At 41.6% G+C, this 13,812-nt stretch overlaps 1 protein-coding gene across 1 annotated transcript in view; it reads left to right on the forward strand.

The window, feature by feature from the left end:
- Nucleotides 1–251: 251 nt before the first annotated feature.
- VWC2L (von Willebrand factor C domain containing 2 like) overlaps nucleotides 252–13,812 on the forward strand; it is a 122,082-nt gene continuing 108,521 nt past the window's right edge. The window contains exon 1 of the mRNA XM_018071933.2: nucleotides 252–272. The gene's annotated coding sequence lies outside the window, so the exon portion shown is untranslated. The remainder of the gene's footprint in view (nucleotides 273–13,812) is intronic.

The following is a 13,812-nucleotide window of genomic DNA, read 5'->3' on the forward strand; positions in this document are numbered from 1 at the left end:
TACAATGCACTTTTCTGGGGTTGTCAGAGTCTGGGGAGTAGAAGTGACTGGAGCAAAATACATGATTATGCTTAGAAAAAGGAAAGCCTAGTTTTATTCAGGCGAGGAAGGTCAAGTTGGATCATTGAAGACTCAGTGAATAGGGAGCATGGGGAGCTGCTGCCTTCTCCACCTCCTGTGGGGGGGGTTTCTATTAAGTCCCTGATGGAGAGGGGGTCCAGTCTGTCTTTGCTTTGACAAACAGAGAGGGCATGGAATCCACACAATGGTTGGTAAGTCAGCAAAGGGAACAACTTTGCTATGATATAGGTTGGATATGAGGAAAAATTTCTTCACTGAAAGGGTGCTCAAGCAGTGGGACAGGCTGCCCAGGGAACCATCCCTGGAAGGGTTCAAAACATGTGTAGATGTGGAAGTGGTTTAGTGATGGGCTTGGCAGTGTTAGGTAAATAGTTGGACTCAGTGATCTGAAAGGACTTTTTAAACCTGAATGATTCTACAATTCTATATATTAATGCAACAGCTCATGGAAGTAAATATAGATGCAGGCAGAGGTTCCTGATTGCTTTACATCATTTGATATGTAACTTTTGCTTTGCTTCCAAAAAAAAAATCAACAAATCCACCCCACTTTTAAAGTAGAATTCAGGATGACTTCAGAATATTGCTGTTTAAGTGAATTCCAAAGAAAGAATGTGCTTTATTTTATTTATTCTATAGCTGCTGCATTACTATTAGAGAGCAATAATGCCTGAAATCATCTAAACAATTTTCTGTTTAGCACTTGAATCTATCAGGAAAAAAGTGTCTATCTTAAATGAGCACTAAATTCATTAATGTATTTTCCTATGGGAGCCAGAATCTAAATTTTATAAGAATTGCTTTAAAAGTTTAAATACACAACCAAAGAGATATTTCAGAATACCAGATGGCTTAATAAGCATTGTTTAATTTTATTTCTAAAATGTGTGGGGTCTTATGGTAATTGAAATTCAGCAAGAATAATTGAACTGATATGTTCTATTTAGCCAACATATATCTATATAGCTATAAATTGGGTTTGATTTGCTTTTAAATTTTAAGTGCCTCTTACTAGATGAAATTACACCCTTTCTTGCTACAAATCCCAAGCCGTTATCTTTTTCTTTTGGTTCACTCTATTATTTGCTTAGTTTTCCTCCTCTGCAGTAGGAATAGATGAAAACAGGTAGCAAAGCAGAGAAATACTAGTTGAAAAAACATGAAAAAGAGACCAAAAAAAAAAAAAAGAAATGCACTCTTACTGGTAACTGAATAACAACTACAAAGGGAAACCTTTCAGGTAACACCCCTGTGTCCTGTGCCGGGCTGTGCTAAGGGTTACCCTGTTTCCTTGGCCCACAGGTTCCCCCCAGGCCCCTGACAGTGAAATAAGGAGATTACTACCTTTGGGGAAAATACAGCCTGTTCCCTCCAGGAGTTCAGATCCACCAGCAGTCATTGTAACTCACAATTAGATTGATTCAGCACCACGCTGGGCTTTTCTCTTACTTTCCACCAATTACGGAGGCTGACAGAAAGGAGAAGAAGAAGTATGCTGCAATAAATGGGAAAGAAAGGGAGGAAAATATTGACATTTCCCAAGATTTAGGACACCGTCACAGTAAATCCACAGACTTAATAGGAGCCTCACTTTAATATAGGAAAAACACCAGAATCAGTCTCCAAAGGCAAATAATTTCTGTGACTTCTCCTTTCTAACAGAAATGCTGGCTCGTCGTGTAAATTATCTGGAGATATCTGTGCAATATGACAAAAGCATGGTTCTCTAAGGCTCTGTTAACCATTTTTCTGTATTTAAACTGGAATATATTTTGAATTCCCACAATATTCTTTCATAACCATAATTTTATACACAACAAATGTGTACCTTAATAGGAAGAAAAGTGGAAAATCATCTCAAGAACTGTGAGGGAGACTTTGCATCCTCAAGTTTGTGTAACAGGCCTGAAGGCAGATTTCTGTTCAGGTATTAATACAGATAGATTCTGTTCTGCCAGCAGACTTCCCCTTTCCACACTCAGCTAGTATTAAAGATCTCTGTACTGAGTGCAGAAGACTACGGGGTTTTATATGTTAAGATTTTTCCTTCTTTGCTAGCACTTTTCTAGGTTAGATTTCTTAGAGACACTGTTCAGACACAGATTATGGGCCACATCAGGGATGGAAACCCCCCAGCTGTGACACTGTGGTTTCTGTCTTTCCACTGTTTTAAATTCTGTTTGTTCTCCCTAAAACCTGACTTAATCACAGCCCTTCACTCTCTGTCTTCCCAGAGTGGAGTACCCTTCCTGCAGCTTGATGCATCCCACAAAAAGCTATTTCTCCAAACAGCCTGTCTTCCTGCCTCAGGCCCACAGGGATGGGCACACTGATCTCTTAAACTTCCACTTACTTTGAAATCTCTGTGCCTGAACCCAAGATTTCCTCTTGGTGAAGGCCCTTTCTGTATGTAGGGCAAAGCATAAGCTCTCATGAATTTTGGAGACTTTTGAAGTGAGGGAGAAGACGAAGTTCTGATGTGGGGGTTGCAGCCATCAGCTTGCAGTAATTAGAGGATCCAGCCACAGCATCATTTCGTGGCTGCAGGAGCAGTTCCATCGATTGAATCTGTTGCTGAGCCTGTTTGATGTCAAGGTCTCTGGTGGTTTGTGTTACTGGTGTTTTGTACAAAATGGGAGTTCTGCCTTAACACTGGAGATGCCTCTGTTTGAAGGGATCTCTCCAAGTGTTTGTTTCTTCCTTGAATCTGAAGTCTTGTTTCAATCCAGTGTTTTCCCTGCTCTCAAAGACAACCAGAAGAGAATCACAAATTGTCTCCACATCAGGGAATACAGAGAATTTAAAAAAACCCCTCTGTGTACTGGCCAGGTTTCTCTGTGCTGCTTAATTCTCTGAATTAAACATGAACTACCTCCTCCTACAATTGAATTCCTTGGGGACAGTATAGGTTCTCTCAAATTAAGGATTTGGGGGCAGTATCTGCACCATCAGAAGGGTACATGCCTGTCTGAACAGGGATTGACTATAAACCCACTTTAAAATCCATGAAGTTTTCTTTTTTCATTTCATCCTGCTCAGGAAGGGATTAGAGTCTCACTGGAACAGCTCTTGGGATACAATGTTTTGTAGCTTCTTGTTTTCTGTTTAGCTCTTCTGAGAGGGAACTCAACAGGGCAAGACCAACACCAGGGAATGTTTGCTCTTTTACCTGATGCTCAGAGATCTAAAGTTTCATATCCACCTCCTTCTGTGTCTTCAGTGACAGCCCCTGTTTCTATGTGTATCAGGTGTTTGCTTTGGGAAACCAATTTTGCCATCCTTTTTTCCCCAGTTAAACTGTAGATTGTTCTACTTTTGCAGTAAACAATGTCTAGAATTCTACATATGAAAGTGCATAAGGGTCACTTTGAAGAATGACAGGGAAAGATTTCTCATCAGTCTCTCTACTTCTCTGCTAGCTCATATGGTTGCTTTCCCATTTTTCTCAGAATTCCCTTGCCTTAAGCATTGTGGGGAAAGTAACATCATAAAGCAGATCAGGTTGGAAGGAACTGCAGGAGGTCTAATCACCTTCCTGCCCAAAGCAGGGACAGATATGACATCAGACCATTAAGGGCTTTATCCAGCCTGCTCTTGAAAACCTCCAAGGATGGAGACTGTCCAGCCCCTAAGGGCTGCCACTTTGGCTGCTTGAGTGTCCTCATTGTGGAAAAGTTTCCTGTTAGCCAACGTGAATCTCTTTTGTTTCAGTTTATGCCCATTGTCTCTCCATCTCCCACCATCAGTCAAGTGCTCCAGCCCTTGGACATCTTGGTGACCCTCCACTGAACTCACTCCAGTTTATCAACACCTTTGATTTCAAATATCTGCTTTTAATTCCTGCGTTTACCTCTCTTTTTGATATTTTTTTTTTCATATATGTACAATATGTATAAAAAACAGAGGATACAGGCTTTGATTTTTTTTTCTCCTGAAAATCCTTAAGGAATCAGGTGAGCAATGAAAACATACATCTGGGTACTTTCTCCTTTATTGCATGTAATAGAAATATTACCTGAGGCATCTAAGTGCTTAAAAAGATGTGAGCCTTTCAATCCCTATAGAACTGATACTATACCATGTAATAATTTGAAATCTTACTGTGCTTTTCCTCCTGATCTCACCAAGATTTTAAAACATAGTGCAAAATGTTGCTGCAGTTTTATCCTTGTTCTTCCTGAGAGCTAAAGTTATAACCTCTCTTTCTGTTTCAAGGCTTCTTTTAAAATGCAGAATTGTGCTTTTATTATTTATTACTGGTTTTTGTCAGTACTTTGGTGCACAGTTTATCAGCTAATATGGTGAATTTGGTTTATTTTTGTAAGAAGGAGTGGGGAGGGGCATTTTAAAAACGCACTTGTTTACACTTGAGAAAGCACTTGCCAAATGGGGCATGTTATTCATTGGCCTCTATTCAGGGATGGGGTGAGGACACCGCAGCAGTGCTAGGCTAGGGCAGATTCCATCTTCTGAGGCCAGAAGGAGCCACTACAGAAATACAGAATTCATATGAAATACTACCAATTTTAAGCAGATCCTGAGGTGTGAGGAGGTAGATTGTCCTGTACCCAGGCTCTGAGCATCTGACCAGAGCAGTGTATTACACACACAAGACTTTTTCCCTGTAGTTCTTCTGCAAAGCATCTAAAAAATTCAGGTGGTGCAGCACCACTTTCAGTAACCACCTCAGCATTTAGGAACACACTGCTGTGAGATTGCAGGTTTTATGGGGACAAGTTTCTCCAGCTTCCAGAGGATGGGATTCATGATGCCTTTATCTAATAAGGCTGACGAGTAATCGGTCCATTAGGCTGCTGTGTGTCAGCTCCCACCTGCAGTAAGGCCACCTTTCAGCCTTCATTTTCATAAGGAAAAATTACATTTAGTGAATCTGAGTGTGTTTGCAGCCGGCCAGTTCCTGGTCCAAGTTGGAGCACACTTTTAACCGTCCTAACTTCCCCTTGATCCCCTTGCTCTGGACATGGCCACATGAGGCTGCTGAAACTTAGGAAAGCCAAGTTGTCCTGAGCCCACTGCCTGCTGGGCAGCAAACACTGGGGGAGGTTTCTGTTGTCAAAATGACTCACGTTTCCATAATTTCTGTATGAAATTTACAGTTGAAGTCAACCTGTAATTGTTATGGATATGATTTTATGTGGTAGTTTTGTGACGTGGATTCTCAATCTGTTTTTCCTTGTGTTTGAATTCTTATCCTGACTTTTGTGAATATACAAAAGAAGTGAATTCTATTGTTAGCTCCCCCAGGGCCCCGTGGTTGTTGTTCACACTGTAGAACAGAAGAGCTCAGAGCTGAGCAGTCATGATTGATAGTTTTTGTATCAGTAGTGAGGTATGGCAGGTAAGATCAAAGCTGGGCTGTGCATGGTGGAAGAGATAGTACCTGACCTGGAGGACTTCAGAATGTGTCCACAGAGGCATTAGGTGCCCAAGTACCTTTAGGAATCTAAACTGCATAATCTAAGTAGACAATACAAAGGAAGGTGGTCAGAGAAACATGTAGAGGTGACTTGGCCAAGGTAATACAACAGCACCTGCAACAGAACTAATGGACAAGCTGGATGTCCCTCCTCGGCTGTCAGGGGTCTCCAGGTATGAGATCACAGCTTCCCTTTCCCCATGCAAGTTACCTTTTCAGGTAAGACAGAACAATGAAAAATTTGGAGATGAATTTTGGTTGCTGACTTTCTCCTCTTCCCCCCTCCCTGTTCCAGAGTGCCCTATTTTTAGAAGTCACGCATAGTGCCGGCTCACGTTGCAGCAGCTGGGCTCTCTGAGCCTTCATGGAGTAACTCCTTATAGGTTGTTCACACTCAGCCAGTGGAGGGAAATGTTTTCCTGCATTATGTATTCCTGCAGATCTTTTCCACAACAATAGGGCAAGTAATTGTAATGTAAATTATACCAGTCTGCATTGTAACCCTCTGCAACACAAAAAAAGTGTTTCCAGTGATTCTCATGTTAGATATTGATTTATCAGAGAAAGATCTTCTTGCTTTTTAAGAGTTTAAGAAGCAGAGAGACGATGAATTAAAGACTCAGTTGGGTCTTTTTACCATAGGAATTATAGCTGTGTCAGGGTAGTAATGACCCTCAGACATCTCAAGCTCAAGTTCCCCTCATCAGCCTTGTCTGCAGGATTTGTTTTGCCCTGAATTAAATACCTGTTCTTTTCCTAAGGTGGCCCTTTTTGAGGTGCAAACTTCTTCATGTCAGTGAATTTCTAAGCAGAGTTGCTTAACTGTTGCTGAAAAAACAGTACTGAGAAGAGCTGTGGGAGGGAGCCCAGTGTTTTACAGCTCCAAGTACAAAGATCTGTCACAAAGAGTTGTGGCAAAGCTGATCTTGCCTTTAGGTGGCAGAAGGAGCAATGACCTCTTAAGCACCCCCCAGCCCTGCATTCTGAGGTTCTGAAATGCCTGCTGGCTTTCCTGGAGCTGTAGAAAGACATCTTGAGTGGCTAAATCACAACAGCTTCCAGACCTCTGGCTAGAGGCCTTGTGTTAGTGCTGACTGCATCTGCATCCCATGGAAGCTCGTAATCCACGGCAGCACATGGAATATGCTGTGTTAGTTCTCTTGTTGCTGAAGAGATGGCAAATGAGGCCACTGAGGTGAGGAGTTTGTGTTCATGTCATCTTCCCCAAAGTTACAGAAAAGCAAAGTGCTTGGGGTGGAAGGGTGACTGCACAGCAGGGTGATGCTGCTTTCCCTGCAGTGGATGGGGGAGGCCAGCCCATTAGTCCAGCACTCACAGGCCAGCACTTGTGGAAAGCTGAGCATTGAAGGAGGTGCTGCAGAGGAACCTCTGAGCTCCTAGAGCTCCTAGAGCTGCTGCTCTCTGAGCCATGCTGCCAGACACAACCAGGTCTTACTCTGGGTACACCCAGGTTTCTGTGGGTCCTGCAGTTGCAGCACTTGAGGGGAGGAAGGAGAACAGAAAAATCTGAAAGAAGGAGCTGCCAAAAGCAGAGGCTTGGCTGCCATGTTCACATCAGTGAGTAGTTGCAATGGTGTGTTTGGTCCAAGCCTTTTGCAGTCCATTTTCTTGAGTGTGATAACAGAACCACCCCAGGCACTCCAGCGAGAGGTGAACCCTGGCAGTCCCACAGTGCATTTGGCCATTACCCATCAGGAGGGGTCAGGGCTCAAACTGCTCCCATTTAGTACGTGATGCTGGGGCCACTGTCACTGCCATCCCCTCCTTTCCCTTGCAGGGGCAAGAGAGTTTAGATTTTGGTTCCTTGTGAGATGAGGAGGGACTAGATGATTCTGCACATACCAGTTCGAATGAATAAATACTTATTGGCAAGTATCCAGTGAGATTTATACCATGGCTTGCTCTAAGCCTATATACAGCTTTCTACCTTTTCTCCTTGCTGCTGCTGCTTTATTTTTTTAAGCAATATGTGAACTTGATCATTGCGTTGTGTCAAGGCTGTGGGAAATACTGTGCAGAACAGCACCTCCCTTGCAGCAGGAGAGTCCTTGAGACTTGTCAGCCCCATTAAAATCTGGAGACTGCACAGGGGCATAACCTGTCGGGCTCCCTTTTTTTCAGTCACCCCATAATTGCTGTATGTGGCATGGAAAATGTGCTAGAGTAAAAAGCTAATATTTTGACAGAGTAAAAGATCGATGGAGCAAAGGCATTACTCAGCATTTTGAAGATTTGTCTTGTCTTAATACTGCCTTGCTCTCTAGGGCTTCTGATATATGAAAGAATTCGTAGTATTTTAGTGTAATCTTAGGGAATATCCTTGCATAAGTAGGGAAATAAAATGGCTCAGGACAATTTTAATAATTCTGTCACCATAACAGATCAGTGAACGCTCGTTGCCTAATGGCAAATAAAATAAAAATTCCTGCTAATAAATCGAGAGAAAAGCAAAAATTATAGGGTTTAATTATTATTATTCTTAAACACTACTTTATGTCTTTCATTTTGGTTATGAACAGCAACAGTTGTCAAGGCTGAATAATGAAAACTAAGCTTTCCAAAAGAGTTTCTAATAGAGAGAGGCTAAAACTAGACCACTTAAAATTCATGGCTACATCACCAAAATATATATTTGAAGCACTCTGCATCTGAAATCTTTGTTGAAAGTCATACATTAAAACTACAGCTGGATTCCAGTCACTAAACCATCAGTGAACCTGTGGAGTTGGAAAGGTCTCAGAGGCTGTCGTGTAACATTTTCTGGTGACATGGGTAACCCTCTCTGCAGCCCAGAATGTAGAGCAGCTCTGTGAGAACAGCCTGTGCTGAGTGAGGGCTCACTTTTCAAAGTCATACCAAAAAATCCACTCTTGTACACTAATATACTGCAAAGCAAGACACAGCTTTGCTGGATTTATATGTGTGGCAGCACGTGCAGCATTTCCGATTCAATCAGAAGAAAAATAGGCACTTTAAAAATTACATTAATACATAATTATATGACATGATGTCAGGTCGTAAATGTAGTTGTATCTTGTAATGCACGCTTGGATTTTATGAAGGTTTCAAAAAACCTTCCCTCAAATAATGCAGGAAATCACATGAAAACAACTAAATAGAAAATGTTTGCCTTGTTTCAGCCAGTTTCTGAGAGGTTGCAGAGGTCTCCCAGGAGAGTTATATCCACAGTGCTCCCGGAGATGAAATAGAGCACAGTAGGATGGGGCATGGACTGCATTTCTATTTTGTCACTGACTGTCTTGGTCTCAGAGATCTGTAAGTTCAGATCAAGGCTTGGCAGGAGAAATGAAGCTCCATCTGTCTTACTGAGCTGGTTTTGGCCATTAGGCACAGAGAATGGAGAAGGAAAAGGCGGCTCTCCTGGGTCAGCATGTTTACTGCTCTGAAACTGCAGGCAAACGTGTCAGATAATCCTTTTTTATGAAATTGGCCTTAAAAATTATTGACTTTTAAAAGACTCTTTCAGAACCTTACTCTCCAGAGCGTTAAAAACTTTATTCTGAGTTCCAACCCAAAGTACCTTTTCTTCTCCTGCCTGCATTGGCCCTTGTCTCCTCCATGGTATTTAACATTCAGCAGAATTCCACTGAGCAGCCAAACCCTCTGCTGGCTTTGCTTTGTGGGGGTGGATAACTAGGGTGTTAAATCCCTCTCATAAGATCATCTCTGCAGTTTCCTGATGACCTTCACACTAATATAACCCATCTTCCACCTCACTGTTGTATCTCCTTGGGCTGCATCACACTGGTGGATATGGCTGCATCACCCTGAGGGGCATCATCTTCCTATGACCAGCCAATACACCTCTGTGCCCTCAGTTTACACCAGAAATTTGTGGTAATCTCCAGAGCAAGACCTTGCACTTCTTACTATCCTAATTTATTTCATTTTTGTTTCTCCAGTCCTTGGTGTCATCCAGCTCTTCTTGTATTTGATTGTGATCCTTATTAGTATGGTCACTGCCATCTAACTTTGTGCCATTAATGTTTAATTAGTTTGATTCTTCTATTTTGTGCCAAGATAACTGATGAAAATGCTAAATGAAACAAGTCTCAGGACCAGTCCTGAAGGTTTCGCATTAATAACCTTCTTCCCATTTGATCCTTTCTCTTTTACCACATCTTGTTTCATCACCTTCAGCAGATTTTTCTTTTTTTAAGTTTGTTTTGATGCTAATTCCAGTATTTTTAAGCTTAATAATTTCCCAGTGTAGCAGTTAATATGACACTTCACAGGAATAAAGTTTATTTATTTTTCTTTTAGTCAAAAAAAGGCAGTTGTCTTTTCAGGAGAGGATGGAGTCTCTGTTGCTGTGATGGTAAACCCATTCCATACAGTGATCACCTTTCAGGGCTTTTTTGAGCTCATACAATGTGTCATGAGAGGCTGATTCACCACTGTTCTATTTTATTTTAGGTAATGGCAACTATATGGGTGAAAATGTTATTTCTAAGGTCTGTGCTTTTCAAAACAAAACAACAGATCACTAATTTAAAATATTTTCTTCACTATGGTTCCTGCAGCATTATGGCAGAGCCCTCGTTAGGTGATACACTGACCTTATGACAAACTGTTTCTGTTCCAAATACACTTGCAAAGGTGTTTACCAGCTTCTGTCACGTGTTTAATCCAGACACATTCCAGTTCCCTTAAGATGTATCACAGCTCTTTATGATAAACCTTCAATTGTATAATACTAATACTACTACTAATAATAATACAGCCTGACTTTAAATAGTGTAAAGCAGTTTCAGCAGCTACTGCTTTAACTTTTATTTCTGTTTATCATCAGAAAAACGTTATAGCTATGGGTTAGTGCCCCATTCTAGAGGAAATCTGTCATTCATTCTTTCTCTGCTTTCAATCACTTACAACTCCTGCACACGTACCCCTCAGTGTACACAGATTGTGCATTGGTGTAGTTTTTTGCTCCTCCACAGTCTTTTTTCCCTCCAGGTATTGGTTCTGTAATTTGACCTGGATTTGGTCTTTGGGGCCAGGTTGCTGTTGCCTTATCTCTGAGCTTCCCAGCACAGAGGAATACATGCAGGCTAAGGGAAGCTCTAGAGCTGCCTTAGATCCCAGCCTGACCTTGACTTACCTTTTAGGAGTGCCATAAGCCCTCTGGGAGTGCCCAGAGGGACCAGTGGCTCTCCTTGATTTCAGATGGATGTATCAGATAAAGGAAAAGCAGGGGTATCTTTTTGTTTCCTCCCTACAAAAAGGTGCTTACTTCAGATTTTATTTTGATAGGACTTTAAGCATGCGAGTTTTCACTGAATCATAGCCTGAAACTCTATTGTGAAGGTTTGATTGGGTTTTCTGAAAATTACAGGTGTTCTTCTGGATAAGAGAACTGCAAATAACAGTGGCTCTTCAAACTAGAATAAAATAATAGGTGTGCAGCATTAATTAATGCATTTCCATTAGTAACCCTGCTAAAAGGTGCTGATTAAGAGTTATTTGCATTTAATCAGAAAATTTAATGTAATACATTTTTCTTTTTGTTAAACTAATGTAAGCTTTATTACTGCTGCTAAAGCGAATTCTGCTCAGGGTAAATTAAATAGGTGTTTCATAGAATATGTTGCATATATGTTCTGTACTGCTCGTGTCTGTGCAGCTGACCTTCTCATTTGTTACTCTCAGTGCCAGCTACTGCTTTTTCTATTCCAACGAACATTGTTTTTTAACAGGAAATGCCACTATGTTTGCACTTTGGCAAGAGAATGTCAGTGTCTGCACAGTAAGAGCTGTTCAGGGCACTTGCTGGCAATCCAGGTATTAATCATTATTATGCTTTGCTGCTCACTATAAAAACCTCTCTTTAAAAACATATCTTTGTAGTAAGATTGAGCATGTGGGTTCAAAAGATTCACATTGTGCCTCTGAGAACTTGTACTTCGGGTCCATGAAATCCGCAGAATTAGCTGATATTCCTGTGCTCAGGAGGCTGCCGCCTGTCCTAGAGGGGGGAGGCTGCTCCCTTTTCTTTGAGAGAGAAAAACCACAACAACTTGTTCGCTGTCTTTGTTTGTACGCTGAGCTCCTGGAAATGCCAAGCTGTGGAATTCCTGCAGGGTAACAGCACCCCCTGCGCTGCCTTGGGAAATGCCTTAATCCAGGATCCCCAGGGACAGCTCCCAGAGCCTGAACACACCTCCCCTGCACAGCAGCCTCTCTGGAGCTCGTGGCTCCCACCAGTAACACAGAGTTTCCTCTCCTCGTGGGGAAGCAGCGCTGCTGTGCCTTAGGCAGTCAGGCTTGGGTTGGGCACACAGTCAATCGTGTCTCACCATCAGCACGTAGAAAAAACTTCTGTGAAGTGTGTTGGGTGTTAAAGCTTGGGGGTGATTGACAGTACTGTTTTGAACATTTTGTTTCACTCTTCAGTCTTGTGTTAGACTGAATCAAGTGGTTTTTTCAGGAAGAACATCATGAAATCATTATAAGGTCCTCCTAAGTAATTAACTGTTCAGAGTTGCATTAGTTAAACCAATGAAAAACTGATTCCCATTTTTTGCCTTCACATATCTGATTATGATTTTTTTCACAGTGTGCTTTATGTAAGATATTGTTCTATATTATCTAATATGTGATGTTATGTATTGTTTACAGTATTTCTGTGTTACGTTTCTGAGTTGGTCACTACTTATTTTGACCTATTCATAGTTCAGTAACATATCTAATATATTTCTCTGCCGTCCATCTTTCTCACTTCTTTATTCAGGAAGCTCCCTTTTAACACAGAGTCACGACTAGAAGGCAAATTTTCATTATTTCTGTTGAAAAATCCTCATTTCTTGACTCATTCCTTATCTTTGTATATTGATTAATGTTCACATCTTTACCCAAAGTCTTATTTTTCAGGTCAGGTAATTCACTTCATGTTCTCTTTATGTCCTCTGAAGTTACTTGGTATAGGTGTTCTACTCATTTGAGAAAACAGATGAAACCATATTATACTTTAAATATGTTTAAGGTCAAACATTAAAAATTCCGTCTGTCTACTCACTTGAGATACTTGGAGCATTTCTTTGTTCTGCTTTATACAGTCTTGTAAATCTCTGTGAAGGGCACTGTTATAAATCAGTAAATAAACCACCAAATTTGAAAACTATCTGCTGGCACAACCAGCTGCAGAGCTGAGCTGCAAAGCCTCACCTGTGGTTCCCTCCTGATCTCTCAGAGTCTGAGCAGACATTTTGTAGGTGACAACTCTCTTCTAGGGCAAGAGGTTGCCATTTCTCTGCTGAGCCTCCCCTTCCTTTTTCATCAGAAAACTGTCTTAGATGGAAAATGTCAGCCCTGTCAGATGTGTTCCCTTCTCTTCTGGGAACTGGCTGCTTTGGAAAAGTGGCAGGTTGGATGGAGATGCAAAGGTGCCTCCTGTCTTTGACAGGAATGGCAAGAGAAGGACCTTGCTGTCCCCAGAAGCTGCTTTCAGTCTCTGAGCATTAAAGCAACCCCTTGGCATGACAGAGTTCCCTCCAGGGCCTCCCACTCTCTGGGACTGAGGGTGTGTGCAAACCAGAGAGGTGGCACTACAAATGGAAAAACATCATGTCTCTGGCTGAGCTTTTCTCCCCTATGATTCCTACACATGGCCATGGCCATGATTTAGAGACATGTCTTTCAGTTCTCTGTGCAGGTTCTGGGCACTTACCACTTCGCTGTTCCTACGTGGCAGCCATCAGCCTCCTGCTGGGGAGCTGCTGTCCCCAGCATGAAAAGTTATAACTTGCAGTTCTGAACTTGTGTCCTCTGAGGATTCGAGCTGCTTTTGAACTTGCTTTCACTTTACCTTCAACTGTTTTTCTAAGGATTCTCAGCTGCATCTTGTACTGGTGGTAGTTTCTGTCTGTATAAAATGCACAGTAATGCCAGGAGGCTTCATTGCTGCATTTTAAAATATACCCTAAAATCTGGCTTTCACCAGCAGTCTCCATAACTTGAGAGCCTGCTCACATTTCTCTGACTTTCAAAACCCTTGGATCAGAAGAAGGAATTACCAGTAATGCTGTTTTTCCCTCAGACTGGCAGAAATGATACAATATTGTGCTACTTGAAATTTGTCCATCTTCAGAAGATTTATATAGGAATTAAGTGGTACATTGACCCTGTGTGTTCATGGAAGCAAGTTTCAACCAGCAAGAAATTTCTTCTCTGTGAATAAATCAGAAATTACTTGCTGTGCTTGAAAAAAGAACATAATAGTGCCTAAGCAGTGTCCTGTAACATGACGTGTTCCT

The sequence above is a fragment of the Manacus vitellinus genome, unplaced genomic scaffold, assembly GCF_001715985.3.
Source record: "Manacus vitellinus isolate BGI_N305 unplaced genomic scaffold, ASM171598v3 scaffold_20_pilon, whole genome shotgun sequence".
NCBI lineage: Eukaryota > Metazoa > Chordata > Aves > Passeriformes > Pipridae > Manacus > Manacus vitellinus.